General features: G+C 40.0%; 1 protein-coding gene across 1 annotated transcript in view; it reads right to left on the bottom strand.

The window, feature by feature from the left end:
• The window catches only part of cntnap5b (contactin associated protein family member 5b), a 149712-nt gene that overhangs the window by 104805 nt on the left and 25367 nt on the right, over nt 1-19540 (bottom strand). The gene's annotated exons all lie outside the window — the stretch shown is intronic.

The following is a 19540-nucleotide window of genomic DNA, read 5'->3' as shown; positions in this document are numbered from 1 at the left end:
CGGACAGTTCTTGTGGAAACAGGAGAGTTGAGGTGCACATTGAATTCTGCTGTGATTTGATCAGCCGTGGTTTTATGTTTTTTGGATACTATCCGGCTCAGCACCCGAACATCCCTTTCAGACAGCTTCCTCTTACAGCATCCACAGTTAATCCTGTTGGATGTGGTTGGTCCTTCTTGGTGGTATGCTGACATTACCCTGGATACCGTGGCTCTTGATGCATCACAAAGACTTGCTGTCTTGGTCACAGATGCACCAGCAAGATGTGCACCAACAATTTGTCCTCTTTTGAACTCTGGTATGTCACACATAATGTTGTGTGCATTGCAATATTTTGAGCAGAACTGTGCTCTTAATGAAGATTGGCCACCAGGTGGCTCCAATTTAGCCATGAAACCTCCGTATCCGTTATTAAAAGATTCAGTCTTAAGAACAAAAAGAAGATAGACACTACTTTGTATATAGATGTAAAATGTGTAACACAGCACGGTCAGCTCCTGACGGACATCAGTGTTCTCCTGGCTAATCCGTCCCGTTCAGAGTAAAACGGCCGAGCCTCTTCACTAATCGCAGCTGGAAGCTGAGCCGGTGATATTAGCATGAACAGCAAAAATCAATGGCTTAGAAATGCAGCCGCTCATTAGCGGAGGGTCAGGAGGAAACCCACACGCCGCTGTAAGAGCAGTAGGAAGGATTGGGTAACATGAGAAAGATGGAGCTGTAAGCAGAGAGTCCTTCAGAAGCTGTGAGATGAACACCCCTGGCATCAGACAGCTTGGCTGCGTCGCTGAAGCTAAAGCTATGAATAGCCGAGCGGAATACGGGCTGAATCTCACCAACTGCTCAGAGTTATATAAACCGCGGCGGTGAGGAACTGAGCAGGGCTTCATCTGGAGCTGGCCATCTGATCCACCTGAAACTCCCCAAATGAAAGGGAAGAGGCCAAATTCTAATTTATTTACATAGAACAATACAGGTGTTTAGACTCAAACGTAAATCCCACCAAGTAGTCCAGCAGTCGAAAGCGCTGCCACTGTGAAAACAATGCGTTAAGTCAGGGGTTCTTAACTTGACATTAGTGCTGGGCGGTATACCGGTTTATACGAGCTGTGTCCCAATTCAGGTGCCACATCCTTCGAAGGACGCGGTCTACGAAGGTGTGTCCTTTGAAGGACAGGTAGGCTGCAGCGGCTCTACTGAGTATTTCCTGTTTCCTATTTCAGATTCTACCCGCCACAACCAAAGTCAGAGCTGAGAAATGATGGAGCCAGAGATTTTGATTCTCGTTTTGCTTCAGATAACAAAATACCAAAAAGGGTTACTAAAGTGTCTCTACCGTGTGTCCACGGTAACACAGACGGTCTAGCAATGGAGAAAGTTCAGCACTGTTGCTACTCTCCCTAGGCGTGATGGTCGTCCTGTAAAGATGACTGCAAGAGCTCAGCGCAGAATCAATGATCAATGAGGTGAGGAATCAAATCAAATCAAATCAAATTTATTTGTATAGCGCCTTTTACAACAGGTGTTGGCACAAAGCAGCTTTACAGAAACATGATTACAGGACAAAGAATCAGGCAAAACATTAAACATAGAAAATACAGAATCCAGAACCCCCAGTAAACGCGGAGGCAAGGAAAAACTCCCTCAGAGCTGCAGGAGGAGGAAGAAACCTTGGGAGGACCAAGACTCACATTTGAGGGGGGACCATCCTACCACTGGTCAAACGGCTTTTAAATTAAAATTTAAAAAGTCTTTTATACATCCATATAGGTTTTATGTATTCAGGAGTGTAATAGCGCCACTAATGGCTTGGATGTAATCTGTAGTGGAGAATAAGATGGACGATGAGCAGCTGATCTGTGGTGGTGGTGGAGAAGAGCTGATTACAGAAACTTCCATCAGTCTGGCCGGACAGGAGACGCGAGAACCTGACGGTCCAACATCGGTATCGGGTCAGACAGGTGGGCAGTCAGTAACTCGGAGGAAAGCAGAGAGATGGAATTAGTTTTGACTGGATTTATGTAAAACTGAGAATATTAAAACATTATCAGAGTGTGGCAAATGACTCCGGCAGAGGAAGAATCCTAGAGTTTCAGCTGAAGATTTACAGAAATCTCTGGCACATACTAACATTTTTGTTGACAAATCTACAATAAGGAAAACATTAAAACAAGAATTGAGTTCATGGGAGTACACCACAGAGGAAGCCACTGCTGTCCAAAAAAAACAACTTTGCTGCACGTTTGAAGTTTGCAAAAGAGCACCTGGATGTTCCACAGCAGTACTGGCAAAATATACTGCGGACAGATGAAACTGGAACAGCACACCATCATCAAAACCTCGTCCCAACTGCTGTGAAACATGGTGGTGGGTGCATCATGGTTTGGGGCTGCTTTGCTACCTCAGGGTCTGGACAGATTGCCGTCATCAATGGAAAAAAGAATTCCCAAGTTTACCAAGACATTTTGCTATAAAACTAAAGACCATCTGTCCACCAACTGAAGCTCAACAGAGGATGGATGATGCAACAGGACAGCGACCCAAAACATAGAAGTAAATAAGGCTGTGTTTGTCTATTGTTGTGACTTAGATTGAAGATCAGAACACATTTAATGACCAATTCATGCAGAAATCCAAGTAATTCCAACTGATTCACATACTTTTTCATGCAAATGTACACATTCCGATGGGATGTAGAACCCATAAGTGCATTCCACAGTAAAAACAAAGAGGTGAAATATTCCATATAGGGATAAAATGGAATTACTGACGACAATAATGGCTCTACATGTAGGGTTAATAATCCGGTGCACTGGGTATACAGACCCTTCTCAATAATCCACCAACACTATTATGAGCTAATATTATTAAAATATTTATATATTAATATATTATAATCGGCTCTCCTCTATGTGCGTGTGTGTGCGTGTGTGTGCGTGTGGAGGAAGGAAGGAAGTCAATTGAGCGAGTGATGTTTCCGAGGCTCATAAATATGAATAGCTCTGAATGACAAGGAGATGCTGTCCTGTCCCTTCCTCTCCTCCCCCACCTCATCCCTCTCTCCGCTGACAGACAGGGGGAATAAAGTGACAGGTGCAGCGAGGTTATGCTAATTTCCCGCGGTGGAAAAGGCCAGGTTAAAGCCCGCGACACACCAACCCGGCTTCCCTTGACACTGACAGCACACCCTGACACGGGGCTGGTGCACTCTTCACAGTAAAAATGCCAAAAATGGTCTGTTAGCAGCTAAAAACCGTACAAAAAAAAACAACTTTTTCTGTTCCACAGAAAATGCCTTCTATTGGATGTTTCTTTCAAAAGGACCAGTTTGGTAATAATTAGAATGATATTTCTCATTAATTCTGGTTCATTTGGCTTCTCAGGTCTTTAAAAGGAATATTAGGAAATCTAATGGTCGATATTAGAATATTAATGGTGGAGAATGCAGGTGTGTAGTGGAGAATAGTGATGAAATTCCATTAAGGAAATTGGTGTTTGATAAATGCTTGTGTTTGAGGATAATGGTGTTTGGTTAAAAAAAGAAGATTTTGGAATGAAAAAGGTTTGTGATTGTGTTAGATGGAAATGCAAGGGTGCTGATTTTGAGAATACTGGTGTTTGAATGTGAATAAATATGGTACTAATTTGGCTTGAGAATGATGGTATCTGGTTTGAGAATGATGGCGTTTGGTTTGAGAATGATGGGGTTTGGTTTAAGAATCACGCTATTTGGTAGAAAATGTTGGTGTTTGGTTTGAGAGTTGTGGTGTTTGGTTAAAGAATCATGACATTTGGTGGAGAATGTTGATATTTGGTTGGAGAATGTTGGTGTTTGGCTTAAGAATCTTGGAATTTGTTGGAGAATGTTGGTGTTTGATTTAGTATTGATAGTATTTGTTGGGAAATGGTGGCGTTTGGTTTAAAAAGATGGCGTTTGGTTTAAGAATAATGGTATTTGTTGGAGAATGCTGGAGTTTGATTTGAGAATTGTGGTGGTTGGTTTAAGAATCATGTTATTTAGTGGAGAATGTTGCTGTTTGATTTAAGAATCATGGGATTTGATGGAGAATGTTGTCGTTTGGTGTGAGAATTGTGAGAATGGTGACATTTGTTAGAGAATGTTGGTGCTTGGTTTGAGAATGGTGGTGTCTGGTTTAAGAATGATGGTATTTGTTGGAAAATGATGGTGTTTGATTTAAGAATCGTGGTATTTGGTGAATAATGTTGGCATTTGGTATGAGAATTGTGGGAATGGTGACATTTGTTGGAAAATGATGGTGTTTGGTTTAGGAACTGTGGTGTTTGGTTTAAGAATGATGATATTTGTTGGAGAATGTTGGTGCTTGGTTTGAGAATGGTGGTGTTGATTTTGTTGGAGAAGAGTAGCGTTGGATTAATGCTGAATAATGTGATGATGTTTGGTTGGACAGCGTTGGTAGTCATTACAGAAATATGATGTTTAGAGTATTCTGATATTGATTAATTATGGTCTTTGATTACAAAAACATTGCTTGGTAAAGAATGATGCTGTTTGTTGGAAAAAAAACATAGGTTTGGGTTAGATAATGCTGGTGTTTATTGGAGAATGCTAGTGTCCAATAGAAAATGATGCTTGGATTGTTTGGTGGAGAATGTTAGTGTTAGTGAGAATGATGGTGTTCAATGGGAAAAAAATGGTGTTTGGTTGTAGAATGATGGTGTTTGAAAAAAAGATGGTGTTTGCTTTACGAATGTTAGTCTTAAGTGAAGAATGTTGTTGTTTTTAGAAAGTAGTGGTGTTTGGTTTCAAAATGATAGTGTTTGGTTGGAGATGATGGGGTATGATGCTAAATTGATGGAAAATTGTGTTGAATGATGAATAATTAGATTTTCTTTTCTGTTTTATCTGTTGATAAGTTGATGTTCTGTTGGTTTTAGAACGTTTAGTCTCTGAGAACTTCATGAACACATAATAAAAATGTATGTTATGTGCCTTTAGTAACAAGTAAATGGTACCTACACATTTTTATGTGCCAACAGGTCAAACTCATTTCCTGTAGAGCCGAAAGCACGGCACAGGTTTAATCATTTTATTTTGCTGTTATCAAGCTGTGGTGTCAAATCACAACTCATTCTAATCCCTCAATCTCAGGCACTGCTGAGGGCGGGAAGTCCAGAAGGGTGTGCAGATCTGGGAGAAACCAGTGTTTTACTGCATGCCGAAGGTTAATGGTAATATAAGTGTAATTCATTATGTTTTCATTACATAATTAAATGTAAGTAAAACGGCAAATGGACTGTAATAACTGGAATAATATCTGTAATTAATTCTCAAGTACAGAGGTCAGTAAATCGAGGAGCACAACAAACCGTTGGAACGGTGACAGCGCCTTGGCAAGAGCCCAACAGCAAGAGGAATCGCACAGAGAACTGTGAAGCAGCTGCAAAGCAACAATGACAGTTTGTTCCTGGAACGCTTTATCGTTTTTTTCCGCCACTTCAGTCACAATCAGTTGCTGCTTTTCTTTCATGCTGTACTGTTTTGTTATCAGCCTCTATGCTTCCCTCACTCCATTGTGCTTCACTGATCTGCCTTCCAGATTTGGATTTGTGGCTTTTTTTTTTTACACCGTCGGCCACCGCGAATGTGCGATTGTTAATTTGTTACAGTTTCTATGAGCTTTCACAGCCAGAGGGAGTGACCTGCCAAGCCGGGGATCGAGTTCAAACCATAGCTATGCCGTGTGTGCTGTCCAAGTGCCTTCAGTGACACTGAGAATTAAATCAAGCCAATCATTAGCTTAGACAGGAATTGAACCCCTGTCAACAGCAGTGGTGTTCGGCTGAGAAGGATAATAGTGTTTGTTTAAAGAAGGATGGAATTTGGGCGAGAATGGTTCAGTTGAGTTGTAGAATCGTGATGGTTAAAAATAAAAGTGCTAGACTCCAGAATGACTGTGTTTGGTTTAGTATTTGAGTTTTTTGAGAATTACGGTAATCAGTCTAGGGGTGCTTGTGATAGACTGGAGAATAATGGTGTTTGGTTAAGAGAATGATGGTGATTAGTTGATGATTGTTGGTGTTTGCTATGTAATGAGTGGTTGAAGATACTGGTGTCCAGCTAGACTGGAGAATGATAGTGTTTGGTTAAGGAAATGATGGTGATCAGTTGGTGAATGTTGGTATTTGCTGTTTGGTATGTAGTGTTTGTTTGAAGAAGGATGGCATTTGGTGGAGAATGGTTCAGTTGAGTTAAAGTTTTTTGAGAATTATGGTCATCCATCTAGGAATGTTTGTGCTGGACTGGAGAACAACACTGTAAAAAAAATCCTATTTTTACAGAAAATAACTCTAAATGTTTACACTATTTATCCCTTTTCTTTCACTGCAGTCTAATTCTGTCAAATTACAGACATTTTCTGTTAATTACAAGCCCCTGTTCTAATTTTACATATTATGACATTAATTAGAGATTACGGTTAAAACTCTTATTTTTAGGGCTATATTGCTATATTATTTTTATGGTATTTTTCCATGTTCTTAAGTTATATAGATATGTATGTAAAATTACTTATTATTATATGTAATTATATGTGTGTGTTATTATTTAAAGGTTTATTTCTTTCCCAACAACTCAGTGTTTTTCTTCATAATTGTAAGGTTTATTTATTTATTTATTTTTTATTCATTGTTAAAAAAAATACAGAAAATAACCATAGAAATAAAACGTTTTTTTCTTTCTTTTATGTAAAAGAAAATATACCTAAAAAAAAAACAACTGTCTGTGGGGCGTGGCTATGTTTATTAGATGTTCAGTTTAGAGGGCTCACCATGATGTAGTTTCATAGCAGTTTTATCCACCTGGCTGGGTTTTAGATTGTGCTAATATAAGTGGTTTCACTCTCTGAGCACTTTTTATTGCTTTAAATGAGCAGAGAGCCTGTTAATAAAGAAATTCTGAAAAGATCATACAGTTTGTCACTGAATGTCACTGAATGAGTCAAATACACATTAATTTGTGAATCATACAGCTCACAACTTGAAAGACAATGAAGTTAGTTAAAAAAAAAGGTAAAATAACAGTTTTTCCCTGCAGAACATTGATCAAAATCACTTTATTGAAGAAATTTAATTGTAAATATGCTCTGAAAAACTGTAAAATACTGGTGTATGTATGTGAAACCTTTAATGAAAACGCATGTGAATCTACTGGTTTTGCACTTCATATGAATGAAAGTATTTTACTTTAATTTTAGGGTTTTTGTTTGGCAGCCGCTGCTGCCAGTAATTTGACCGTTTTTTTACGGTTTTATTTTTTACAGTGAATGGTGTTTGGTTAAGAGAATGATGGTGATTGGTTGATGAATGTTGGTGTTTGCTATGTAATGAGTGGTTGAAGATACTGGTGTCTGGCTAGACTAGAGAACAATGGTGTTTGGTTAAGAGAATGATGGTGATTGGTTGATGAATGTTGGTGTTTGCTATGTAATGAGTGGTTGAAGATACTGGTGTCTGGCTAGACTAGAGAATGATGGTGTTTGGTTAAGAGAATGATGGTGATTGGTTGATGAATGTTGGTGTTTGCTATGTAATGAGTGGTTGAAGATACTGGTGTCTGGCTAGACTAGAGAATGATGGTGTTTGGTTAAGAGAATGATGGTGATTGGTTGATGAATGTTGGTGTTTGCTATGTAATGAGTGGTTGAAGATACTGGTGTCCAGCTAGACTGGAGAACGATGGTGTTTAGTTAAGGGAATGATGGTGATTGGTTGATGAATGTTGGTGTTTGCTATGTAATGAGTGGTTGAAGATACTGGTGTCTGACTAGACTAGAGAATGATGGTGTTTGATGATTGGTTGATGAAGGTTGGTATTTGGTGCTTGGTATTTAATGAGTGGTTGAAGATACTGGTTTCTGGTGGAGAAAATCAACAGTCATGGTGTTTGGCTGAGAAGGAGGATAGTGTTTGTTTCAAGAAGGTTGGTATTTGGTGGAGAATGGTTTGGTTTAGTTGGAGAATTGTGATGGTAAAAAATAAAAGTGCTGGACTCCAGAATTATGGTGTTTGGGTAAGTAAATTATGATGGTGATCAGTTGGTGAATGGTGGTATTTGCTGTTTGGTATGTAGTGTTTTTTTTGAAGAAGGATTGCTTTTGGTCAAATGATGTACAATATCAGTAGAGGACATAGAAGTTAAAGACATTTTTTTCCACAGGGCCTAGAAGAGTTAGGAGAGTAAGGGCTCTTTTAGCAGGTGTTGGTGTTTTGCTGGAGAATTATGATATTTTGTCTCAGAAACTTGGTGCCAGTTTGGAGATTGATGGTGTTTGGTTGGGGAATGTTGGCGCTTCCTGAGAAACATTGGTGTTTGGTGCCAAATTATGCTGTGATTGATGTATGATGTTGGTGTTTGCTAAAGACTTATGGTATTTGTTCTAAGCATGGTTTGGTGTATATTGATGTTTGGTGCTAAATGACCAAGATAACTGGTTGATAATGTTGATGTTGGTGATGTGAACATTTGTGTTTGGTTGAACCATGAGTGTGTAAACGGTTGTCGGTTGTAAACTGGAAAATGATAGTGTTTGGTTTTAGAATGTTGATGCTCTTTTGGAGAATTATGGTAATTGCTCGAGAAAGTGTTTAGTTAAGGGAATGATGGTAATCAATTGGCGAATGTTGGTATTTGGTATGTAATGACTGGTTAAAGATACTGTTATCTGGTGGAGAACATTGGTGTTTATGTAAAGAATGGTTGTGTATTGTGGAGGATTATGATATTTGGTCTAAGAATGTGTGTTCTAGATGTCTGGTTGATGCTTCAATGTGAATGATGGTGCTTGGTCGCAAAGTATGATGATTGCTTGAAAATGTTTGTGATTGGTTGGAGAATGGAAGTGTTTTGGGGAGAATTATGATATTTGGTCTGATAATGTGTGTTTTAAATAGGAGAATTATGATGTCTGTTTGGGGAATGTTGGACTGTTTCTCAGAGAATGATGGTGTTTGGTCCATTATTTGGAAAATATTGGTAATTGGTTGGAGAATGGGAGTGTTTTGTGAATAAGTGTGGTATTTTGTTGGTGTTTGATTGGGGGAATGTTGGTGTTTGGTGAAAAACATTGCTGTTTGGATGGACAATGAGGGTGTTTTGTGGATAATTAGGGCCAGATTGAGAAAAGATGATGTTTGGTTTAGCGTAGTGGTAGTGTAGTGGGTTAGCTGCAATAGCTAACAGCTAACTGGAATATGGATCAGTAAGTGGATCGGCCGCAGTCACCCAATATCCGATTCGTGGAATTGTGTCAATATCGGCCCCGATATCGATATTGTATCAGATCGGTCCCATCTCTACTATAAACTGATGACCATATAAAGAGTATGATGAAAGATGAAGCTTTACCAATCAAACAGACACACACAGTGGTCACCATCCAGCCACACACTCTCTTCACAACTCTCTGTCTCTGCTGCAAACTTTAAGTAAAACTGAAAATTCTTAGAAATGGCTGAAAAGAGCTCTGAGCTGAGCTGCTCTGATCCTGGGCGGTAATCTGGGGTGTGCTAGGGGAGTGTCAAGAGTGTGTTTGGAGTGTCTGGAGTAAATAAACAGCCCAGCGGAGCCCCAGCATGTCGGCCCCTTTCTCTCCGACCCCATCTGGCCCTTCCTGAGGCCAGAACCTTAAAGCCTTAATGCAATCCCCCCCTGCTCCACAGCAGCAGCTCTAATGCAATCTTTAAGAGGCTTTTTCCACATCCGACTGAGTCAGGAGTCCCGAACTGAACACAGGGGCCGGAGAGAGGGAGAGAGAGAGAGAGAGAGAGAGAGAGAGAGAGAGAGAGAATAAACCCAGATTGGAGAAACAGCAGGATGTCCAAAATATCAAAACTTCTAGTCATTTAAAGTGGTGTAGAGTGTTTGGTAGGAGAATAGGTGTTACATATATGGAGAATTTTGCAGTTAAATCGGAAAATGTTGGTGACTCAATGGGAAATACTGGTATGTGGTAGAGAATGTTAGTGTTTAATAGAGATTGGTGGTGTTTGGTTCAAGAATAATGTTGTTTGGTTTGTAAATATTGTGTATTGTGCTATAGTATTTGTTTGGGAATGGGTGAGTTTGAATAGAAATAGTGGTGTTTGAATCAGAGTAATGGTGTTTAGTTAGCACCGGTGGTGATTGGTTAGAGAATGCAGATGTTTGGTGGAGAATCTGAATCATATATGGTTGGGAAATTCCACCTTTGGACAGGAGAATGATGGTGGTTTGTTGTAGAGTGGCATTGTGTGATTAGAAATGTTAATACATGGTGGTAAATTCTAGTGTTTGTTTGGAAATGGGTGTTTGGATGGAAATTAATGTGTTTAAAGCAGAGTAATGGTGTTTAGTTAGCAATGGTGGTGATTGTTTAGAGAATGTTGCTGGTCTGTGATCAATACAGATGTTTGGTGGAGAATGTTGAGTTATGGGGGAATGGTGGTATATTTTTGAGAAAGAGAAAGAGAGAGAGAGAGATTGGTATGTGGTAGTGTTTGAATGGAAATGGCTGGTGATTGGTAGCAATCGATGTTGTGTTTGGTGCAGAATCGATGACAATTGGTTAAATATAATGAAATTTGGACTGAGAGTGAAAGGATATGGTGATAAATTAAGGTGTTTGGTTGAAAATTGCTGGTGATTGGTGGAAATCAATGTTGTTGCTGAATAAAGACCATTGGTTAAATAGGATAGAGGCTGATTGGAAAGTGATGGTGATTGGTGGAGAATGATGTTGTGTTTAGTGGTGAATGACTATCATTGGCTAAAGATGTTGGTGATTGGTTGGAGAGTGTTATTGTTGGGTGAAACACTATTAAATTTGGCTGGAAAATGCTGAAGATTTCTGGAACGAAATGGTGTTTGGTAGAAAAAGCAGGCGTATGTTAAATGTTAAGTGTTTGTTTTTAACCAACCACCAGCATATTCTAACCAATGTTGTTTGGTAAGAAACAATTTTTTGTGTTTTTGTGTTTGATGATGAATGAGGATCAATGCTTGAAGATGGTGTTTGGTGATGAAAGGAAGTGTTTGGATGGAAAATGCTGGGGATTGGTTGGAACATAACTGTGTTTGGTGTTAAATTATAATCATTGGTTGAAAATGATGATGATGATGATTATGATGATGGTTGGTCAAGTGACAGTGTTGGACTTTGTTGGTCTTTGGTGATGTTTAATGCAATATTTGCAGGGTTTCCATGTTAGTCTTAGCCATGAGTGCAGAATAACCAAACATTGCACCAGAGCATAGAATTTTTTGGGGGAAAAACCTTAAGGAAAGAAAAAAAAAACATGCCATGAAAGGCAAAAGAGAGAGCAACAGTAGAGAGATGACAGAGAATAGGAAGACAGAGAGAATATGAAATTCTTGTAAAAATGGTCACAAACATCAGTTTTGGAGCATGATGTTCATTTAGATGCTGCAGGAGCCTCTACCAACAGAGTGTCATGCATCTTTCAGCACCACGCTCGCACTGTCCAGCCGCGGGAGCCGACAGGCCGCAACCTGAGCTCTTCACACCTCCAGACACACAAACACAATGCACCAGAGCATCTGTTCCACCTTTACGTTCCACTAGAATGGTGCTTTTGTATTCAGAGACATCTGCATCTGTCTCCTCTGTTGCTTGGCATGTATTAAAAATGTTAATCCATAGGTGCAGTAACACGTTTAGAGAGGACAGTAGTGAGTAAAGGTGTTACTGAAAGAAACTTTACTCACTACTGCCCTCTCTAAAGGTGTTACTATACCTGTTACAACAAACATTACTCACTACCTCCCTCTATAAAGGTGTTACTGCACCTGTTACAACAAACATTATTCACTACTGCCCTCTCTAAAGGTGTTACTATACCTGTTACAACAAACATTACTCACTACCTCCCTCTATAAAGGTGTTACTGCACCTGTTACAACAAACATTATTCACTACTGCCCTCTCTAAAGGTGTTACTATACCTGTTACAACAAACATTACTCACTACCTCCCTCTATAAAGGTGTTACTGCACCTGTTACAACAAACATTACTCACTACTGCCCTCTCTAAAGGTGTTACTGCACCTGTTACAACAAACATTACTCACTACTGCCCTCTCTAAAGGTGTTACTGCACCTGTTACAACAAACAATACTCACTACTGCCCTCTCTAAAGGTGTTACTGCACCTGTTACAGCAAACATTACTCACTACCTCCCTCTCAAAAGGTGTTACTGCACTTGTTACAACAAACATTACTCACTACCTCCCTCTCAAAAGGTGTTACTGCACCTGTTACAACAAACATTACTCACTACTGCCCTCTCTAAAGGTGTTACTGCACCTGTTACTATAAACATTACTCACTACTGCCCTCTCTAACGGTGTTACTGCACCTGTTAGAACAAACATTACTCACTACTGCCCTCTCTAAAGGTGTTACTGCACCTGTTACAGCAAACATTACTCACTACTGCCCTCTATAAAGGTGTTACTGCACCTGTTACAACAAACATTACTCACTACCTCCCTCTCAAAAGGTGTTACTGCACCTGTTACAACAAACATTACTCACTACTGCCCTCTCTAAAGGTGTTACTGCACCTGTTACTATAAACATTACTCACTACTGCCCTCTCTAAAGGTGTTACTGCACTTGTTACAACAAACATTACTCACTACCTGCCTCTCAAAAGGTGTTACTGCACCTGTTACAACAAACATTACTCATTACTGCACCTGTTACTATAAACATTACTCACTACTGCCCTCTCTAACGGTGTTACTGCACCTGTTAGAACAAACATTACTCACTACTGCCCTCTCTAAAGGTGTTACTGCACCTGTTACTATAAACATTACTCACTACTGCCCTCTCTAAAGGTGTTACTGCACTTGTTACAACAAACATTACTCACTACCTCCCTCTCAAAAGGTGTTACTGCACTTGTTACAACAAACATTACTCACTACCTCCCTCTCTAAAGGTGTTACTGCACTTGTTACAACAAACATTACTCACTACTGCCCTCTCTAAAGGTGTTACTGCACCTGTTACAACAAACATAACTCACTAACTCAACTATAAATGGGTGGAATAATGGATGAACAGACTGATGGATGGATGGATAAATGGATGCACAGATGGATGGATGGATGGATTAATGCATTAATGAATGAATGGACTGGTGGATGGATGGATAAATGGATGGATTAATGGATTAATGGACTTTTGGATGGATGGATTAATGAATGAATGGACTGATGCATGGATGAATGGATGAATGAACTGTTGTTCTGAATGGATGAATAAACTGAATGGATGAATGAAACTGAGAATGGTGGTGTTTGATGGAGAATGATGGTGTTGGTGGATAATTAAGGTGTTTTGGGGAGAATGCGGGTATTGGTGGAGAATATTGGTATTTGGTATGAAGAATTGTGGTGTTTGATGGAGAATGATGGTGTTTGGGAGAGAATTATCTTGTTTGGTGGAGAATAATGGTGATTAATGGAGAATGATGTTTTTGTTGAGAGTGATCGTGTGTTGTGGAGAATGCAGTGTTTGGTGAAGAAGGATGGTGATTAGGGGAAAGGATGGTATTTGATGGAGAATGTTACTGTTTGGTTGTTTTGGAGTTTTGGTGTTAGTGGAGAAGAACCCTAACATCTAAAGGTGTTACTGCACCTGTTACAGCAAACATTACTCACTACTGCCCTCTCTAAAGGTGTTACTGCACTTGTTACAACAAACATTGCTCACTACTGCCCTCTCTAAAGGTGTTACTGCACCTGTTACAGCAAACATTACTCACTACTGCCCTCTCTAAAGGTGTTACTGCACTTGTTACAACAAACATTACTCACTACTGCCCTCTCTAAAGGTGTTACTGCACCTGTTACAACAAACATTACTCACTAACGCCCTCTCTAAAGGTGTTACTGCACCTGTTACAGCAAACATTACTCACTACTGCCCTCTCTAAAGGTGTTACTGCACTTGTTACAACAAACATTGCTCACTACCTCCCTCTCAAAAGGTGTTACTGCACTTGTTACAACAAACATTACTCACTACCTCCCTCTCAAAAGGTGTTACTGCACCTGTTACAACAAACATTACTCACTACTGCCCTCTCTAAAGGTGTTACTGCACCTGTTACTATAAACATTACTCACTACTGCCCTCTCTAACGGTGTTACTGCACCTGTTACAACAAACATTACTCACTACTGCCCTCTCTAAAGGTGTTACTGCACCTGTTACAACAAACATTACTCACTACTGCCCTCTCTAAAGGTGTTACTGCACTTGTTACAACAAACATTACTCACTAACTCCCTCTCAAAAGGTGTTACTGCACCTGTTACAACAAACATTACTCACTACTGCCCTCTCTAAAGGTGTTACTGCACCTGTTACAACAAACATTACTCACTACTGCCCTCTCAAAAGGTGTTACTGCACCTGTTACAGCAAACATTACTCACTACTGCCCTCTCTAAAGGTGTTACTGCACCTGTAACTATAAACATTACTCACTACTGCCCTCTCTAAAGGTGTTACTGCACTTGTTACAACAAACATTACTCACTACCTGCCTCTCAAAAGGTGTTACTGCACCTGTTACAACAAACATTACTCATTACTGCACCTGTTACTATAAACATTACTCACTACTGCCCTCTCTAACGGTGTTACTGCACCTGTTAGAACAAACATTACTCACTACTGCCCTCTCTAAAGGTGTTACTGCACCTGTTACAGCAAACATTACTCACTACTGCCCTCTATAAAGGTGTTACTGCACCTGTTACAACAAACATTACTCACTACCTCCCTCTCAAAAGGTGTTACTGCACCTGTTACAACAAACATTACTCACTACTGCCCTCTCTAAAGGTGTTACTGCACCTGTTACTATAAACATTACTCACTACTGCCCTCTCTAAAGGTGTTACTGCACTTGTTACAACAAACATTACTCACTACCTCCCTCTCAAAAGGTGTTACTGCACTTGTTACAACAAACATTACTCACTACCTCCCTCTCTAAAGGTGTTACTGCACTTGTTACAACAAACATTACTCACTACCTGCCTCTCAAAAGGTGTTACTGCACTTGTTACAACAAACATTACTCACTACCTCCCTCTCTAAAGGTGTTACTGCACTTGTTACAACAAACATTACTCACTACTGCCCTCTCAAAAGGTGTTACTGTACTTGTTACAACAAACATTACTCACTACTGCCCTCTCTAAAGGTGTTACTGCACCTGTTACAACAAACATAACTCACTAACTCAACTATAAATGGGTGGAATAATGGATGAACAGACTGATGGATGGATGGATAAATGGATGCACAGATGGATGGATGGATGGATTAATGCATTAATGAATGAATGGACTGGTGGATGGATGGATAAATGGATGGATTAATGGATTAATGGACTTTTGGATGGATGGATTAATGAATGAATGGACTGATGCATGGATGAATGGATGAATGAACTGTTGTTCTGAATGGATGAATAAACTGAATGGATGAATGAAACTGAGAATGGTGGTGTTTGATGGAGAATGATGGTGTTGGTGGATAATTAAGGTGTTTTGGGGAGAATGCGGGTATTGGTGGAGAATATTGGTATTTGGTATGAAGAATTGTGGTGTTTGATGGAGAATGATGGTGTTTGGGAGAGAATTATCTTGTTTGGTGGAGAATAATGGTGATTAATGGAGAATGATGTTTTTGTTGAGAGTGATCGTGTGTTGTGGAGAATGCAGTGTTTGGTGAAGAAGGATGGTGATTAGGGGAAAGGATGGTATTTGATGGAGAATGTTACTGTTTGGTTGTTTTGGAGTTTTGGTGTTAGTGGAGAAGAACCCTAACATCTAAAGGTGTTACTGCACCTGTTACAGCAAACATTACTCACTACTGCCCTCTCTAAAGGTGTTACTGCACTTGTTACAACAAACATTGCTCACTACTGCCCTCTCTAAAGGTGTTACTGCACCTGTTACAGCAAACATTACTCACTACTGCCCTCTCTAAAGGTGTTACTGCACTTGTTACAACAAACATTACTCACTACTGCCCTCTCTAAAGGTGTTACTGCACCTGTTACAACAAACATTACTCACTAACGCCCTCTCTAAAGGTGTTACTGCACCTGTTACAGCAAACATTACTCACTACTGCCCTCTCTAAAGGTGTTACTGCACTTGTTACAACAAACATTGCTCACTACCTCCCTCTCAAAAGGTGTTACTGCACTTGTTACAACAAACATTACTCACTACCTCCCTCTCAAAAGGTGTTACTGCACCTGTTACAACAAACATTACTCACTACTGCCCTCTCTAAAGGTGTTACTGCACCTGTTACTATAAACATTACTCACTACTGCCCTCTCTAACGGTGTTACTGCACCTGTTACAACAAACATTACTCACTACTGCCCTCTCTAAAGGTGTTACTGCACCTGTTACAACAAACATTACTCACTACTGCCCTCTCTAAAGGTGTTACTGCACTTGTTACAACAAACATTACTCACTAACTCCCTCTCAAAAGGTGTTACTGCACCTGTTACAACAAACATTACTCACTACTGCCCTCTCTAAAGGTGTTACTGCACCTGTTACAACAAACATTACTCACTACTGCCCTCTCAAAAGGTGTTACTGCACCTGTTACAGCAAACATTACTCACTACTGCCCTCTCTAAAGGTGTTACTGCACCTGTAACTATAAACATTACTCACTACTGCCCTCTCTAAAGGTGTTACTGCACTTGTTACAACAAACATTACTCACTACCTGCCTCTCAAAAGGTGTTACTGCACCTGTTACAACAAACATTACTCATTACTGCACCTGTTACTATAAACATTACTCACTACTGCCCTCTCTAACGGTGTTACTGCACCTGTTAGAACAAACATTACTCACTACTGCCCTCTCTAAAGGTGTTACTGCACCTGTTACAGCAAACATTACTCACTACTGCCCTCTATAAAGGTGTTACTGCACCTGTTACAACAAACATTACTCACTACCTCCCTCTCAAAAGGTGTTACTGCACCTGTTACAACAAACATTACTCACTACTGCCCTCTCTAAAGGTGTTACTGCACCTGTTACTATAAACATTACTCACTACTGCCCTCTCTAAAGGTGTTACTGCACTTGTTACAACAAACATTACTCACTACCTCCCTCTCAAAAGGTGTTACTGCACTTGTTACAACAAACATTACTCACTACCTCCCTCTCTAAAGGTGTTACTGCACTTGTTACAACAAACATTACTCACTACCTGCCTCTCAAAAGGTGTTACTGCACTTGTTACAACAAACATTACTCACTACCTCCCTCTCTAAAGGTGTTACTGCACTTGTTACAACAAACATTACTCACTACTGCCCTCTCAAAAGGTGTTACTGTACTTGTTACAACAAACATTACTCACTACTGCCCTCTCTAAAGGTGTTACTGCACCTGTTACAACAAACATAACTCACTACTGCCCTCTCTAAAGGTGTTACTGCACTTGTTATAACAAACATTACTCACTACTATACACTAACACAAGGAGCCTCTACCAATTTTCCATTAACACATTTAAAGTGGGCAGTAGTGAGTAAGATTTATGTAACAGGTGCAGTAACACCTTTAGAGAGGGCGGTAGTGAGTAATATTTGTTGTAACAGGTGCAGTAACACCTTTAGATAGGGCAGTAGTGAGTAATATTTGTTGTAACAGGTGCACACTGTTGGTGTCTCCTCAGTGAACTTTATACCTCAGGTGTTTCCCAAAGCCTTTCCAGGCCAAGCGTTCCTCTAAGGACCCGGTGCGTTCGTATGCAAATACACTTAGTCTTGTGCGTTGGTGCGCCGCTGCTCGTGTCGTGCATCTTTATTCATGACAGTGAGCGTAATTAAAATGGCTTCTCTGGACCTCCTCTGGAACGCTAGCAAATTAGGCCTGACCTGATTTTGCTGGCGGTTGCCCATGGCAGCGTGGGGCTGATGCAATGTAGAGCAGGAGAGAAGAAGCCTGTTATTTAAAACTGGCGGCGACGTGGAGAGACACTTCTTTCCCACCGCTCTCTCTCACACACACACACACACACACACACACACCTGAGTGTGCTAAACATAACCCAGGTTGAGGCGAGTGTAGTGGAAACACTTTAGTGAGAAAGCCTCGAGTTCACACATGGCACTCAGGTGTAGAAGATGTGAGGTAATAGAAAATTATCTGATCTTCTAAAGGTATAAAGTTCTTTGTGTCTTTTTTAACTTGTTTTTTTATTGTTCAGACTTTCAGGACAGGATAAATAGATGGATTAATGGATTGATGGACTGTTGGATGGATGGAAAATGGATGAATGGACTGGTGGATGGATTCATTAATGGATGAATGAATGGATTAATGGGTTAATGGACTGGTGAATGGATGGATAAATGGATGCATTAATGGATACATAGACTGTTGGATGCATGGATGGATGAATTATTTGATTAATTCATAAATGGACTGGTAGATGGATGGATAAATGGGTGGAATAATGGATGAACAGACTGATGGATGGATGGATAAATGGATGCACAGATGGATGGATGGATGGATTAATGCATTAATGAATGAATGGACTGGTGGATGGATGGATAAATGGATGGATTAATGGATTAATGGACTTTTGGATGGATGGATTAATGAATGAATGGACTGATGCATGGATGAATGGATGAATGAACTGTTGTTCTGAATGGATGAATAAACTGAATGGATGAATGAAACTGAGAATGGTGGTGTTTGATGGAGAATGATGGTGTTGGTGGATAATTAAGGTGTTTTGGGGAGAATGCGGGTATTGGTGGAGAATATTGGTATTTGGTATGAAGAATTGTGGTGTTTGATGGAGAATGATGGTGTTTGGGAGAGAATTATCTTGTTTGGTGGAGAATAATGGTGATTAATGGAGAATGATGTTTTTGTTGAGAGTGATCGTGTGTTGTGGAGAATGCAGTGTTTGGTGAAGAAGGATGGTGATTAGGGGAAAGGATGGTATTTGATGGAGAATGTTACTGTTTGGTTGTTTTGGAGTTTTGGTGTTAGTGGAGAAGAACCCTAACATCTAGTGGATAATGGTGATGCTTGTTGAGAAATGATGGTGTTGATGGAGAATGATGGTTTTTGGTGGAGAATGGTACTGCTTCTTTGGAAAATTATTGTGTTTAGTGGGTGAATGGTTGTAATCGGTAGATTGTGTTGTGTTGGTAGTATTGTTTGGTTGGAGTTGTTGGTGTTAGGTGGAAAAGAACCCTATTGTCTAGTGGATAATGGTGATGCTTGCTGAGGAATGATGGTGTTGATGGAGAATGATGGCGTTGGCGGAGAATGGTAGTGCTTGGTTGGAAGACGATGGTGTTAAGTGGGTGAATGGTTGTGATTGGTAGATTGTGTTGTGTCGGTAGTATTATTCTGTGAATGTTGGTGCTGGTGGAGAAGATGGTGGACAATGGTGA

The sequence above is a fragment of the Astyanax mexicanus genome, chromosome 23 (assembly GCF_023375975.1).
Source record: "Astyanax mexicanus isolate ESR-SI-001 chromosome 23, AstMex3_surface, whole genome shotgun sequence".
In the NCBI taxonomy this organism is placed as follows: Eukaryota; Metazoa; Chordata; class Actinopteri; order Characiformes; family Acestrorhamphidae; genus Astyanax; species Astyanax mexicanus.
This window is presented reverse-complemented; position numbering and strand designations above follow the sequence as displayed.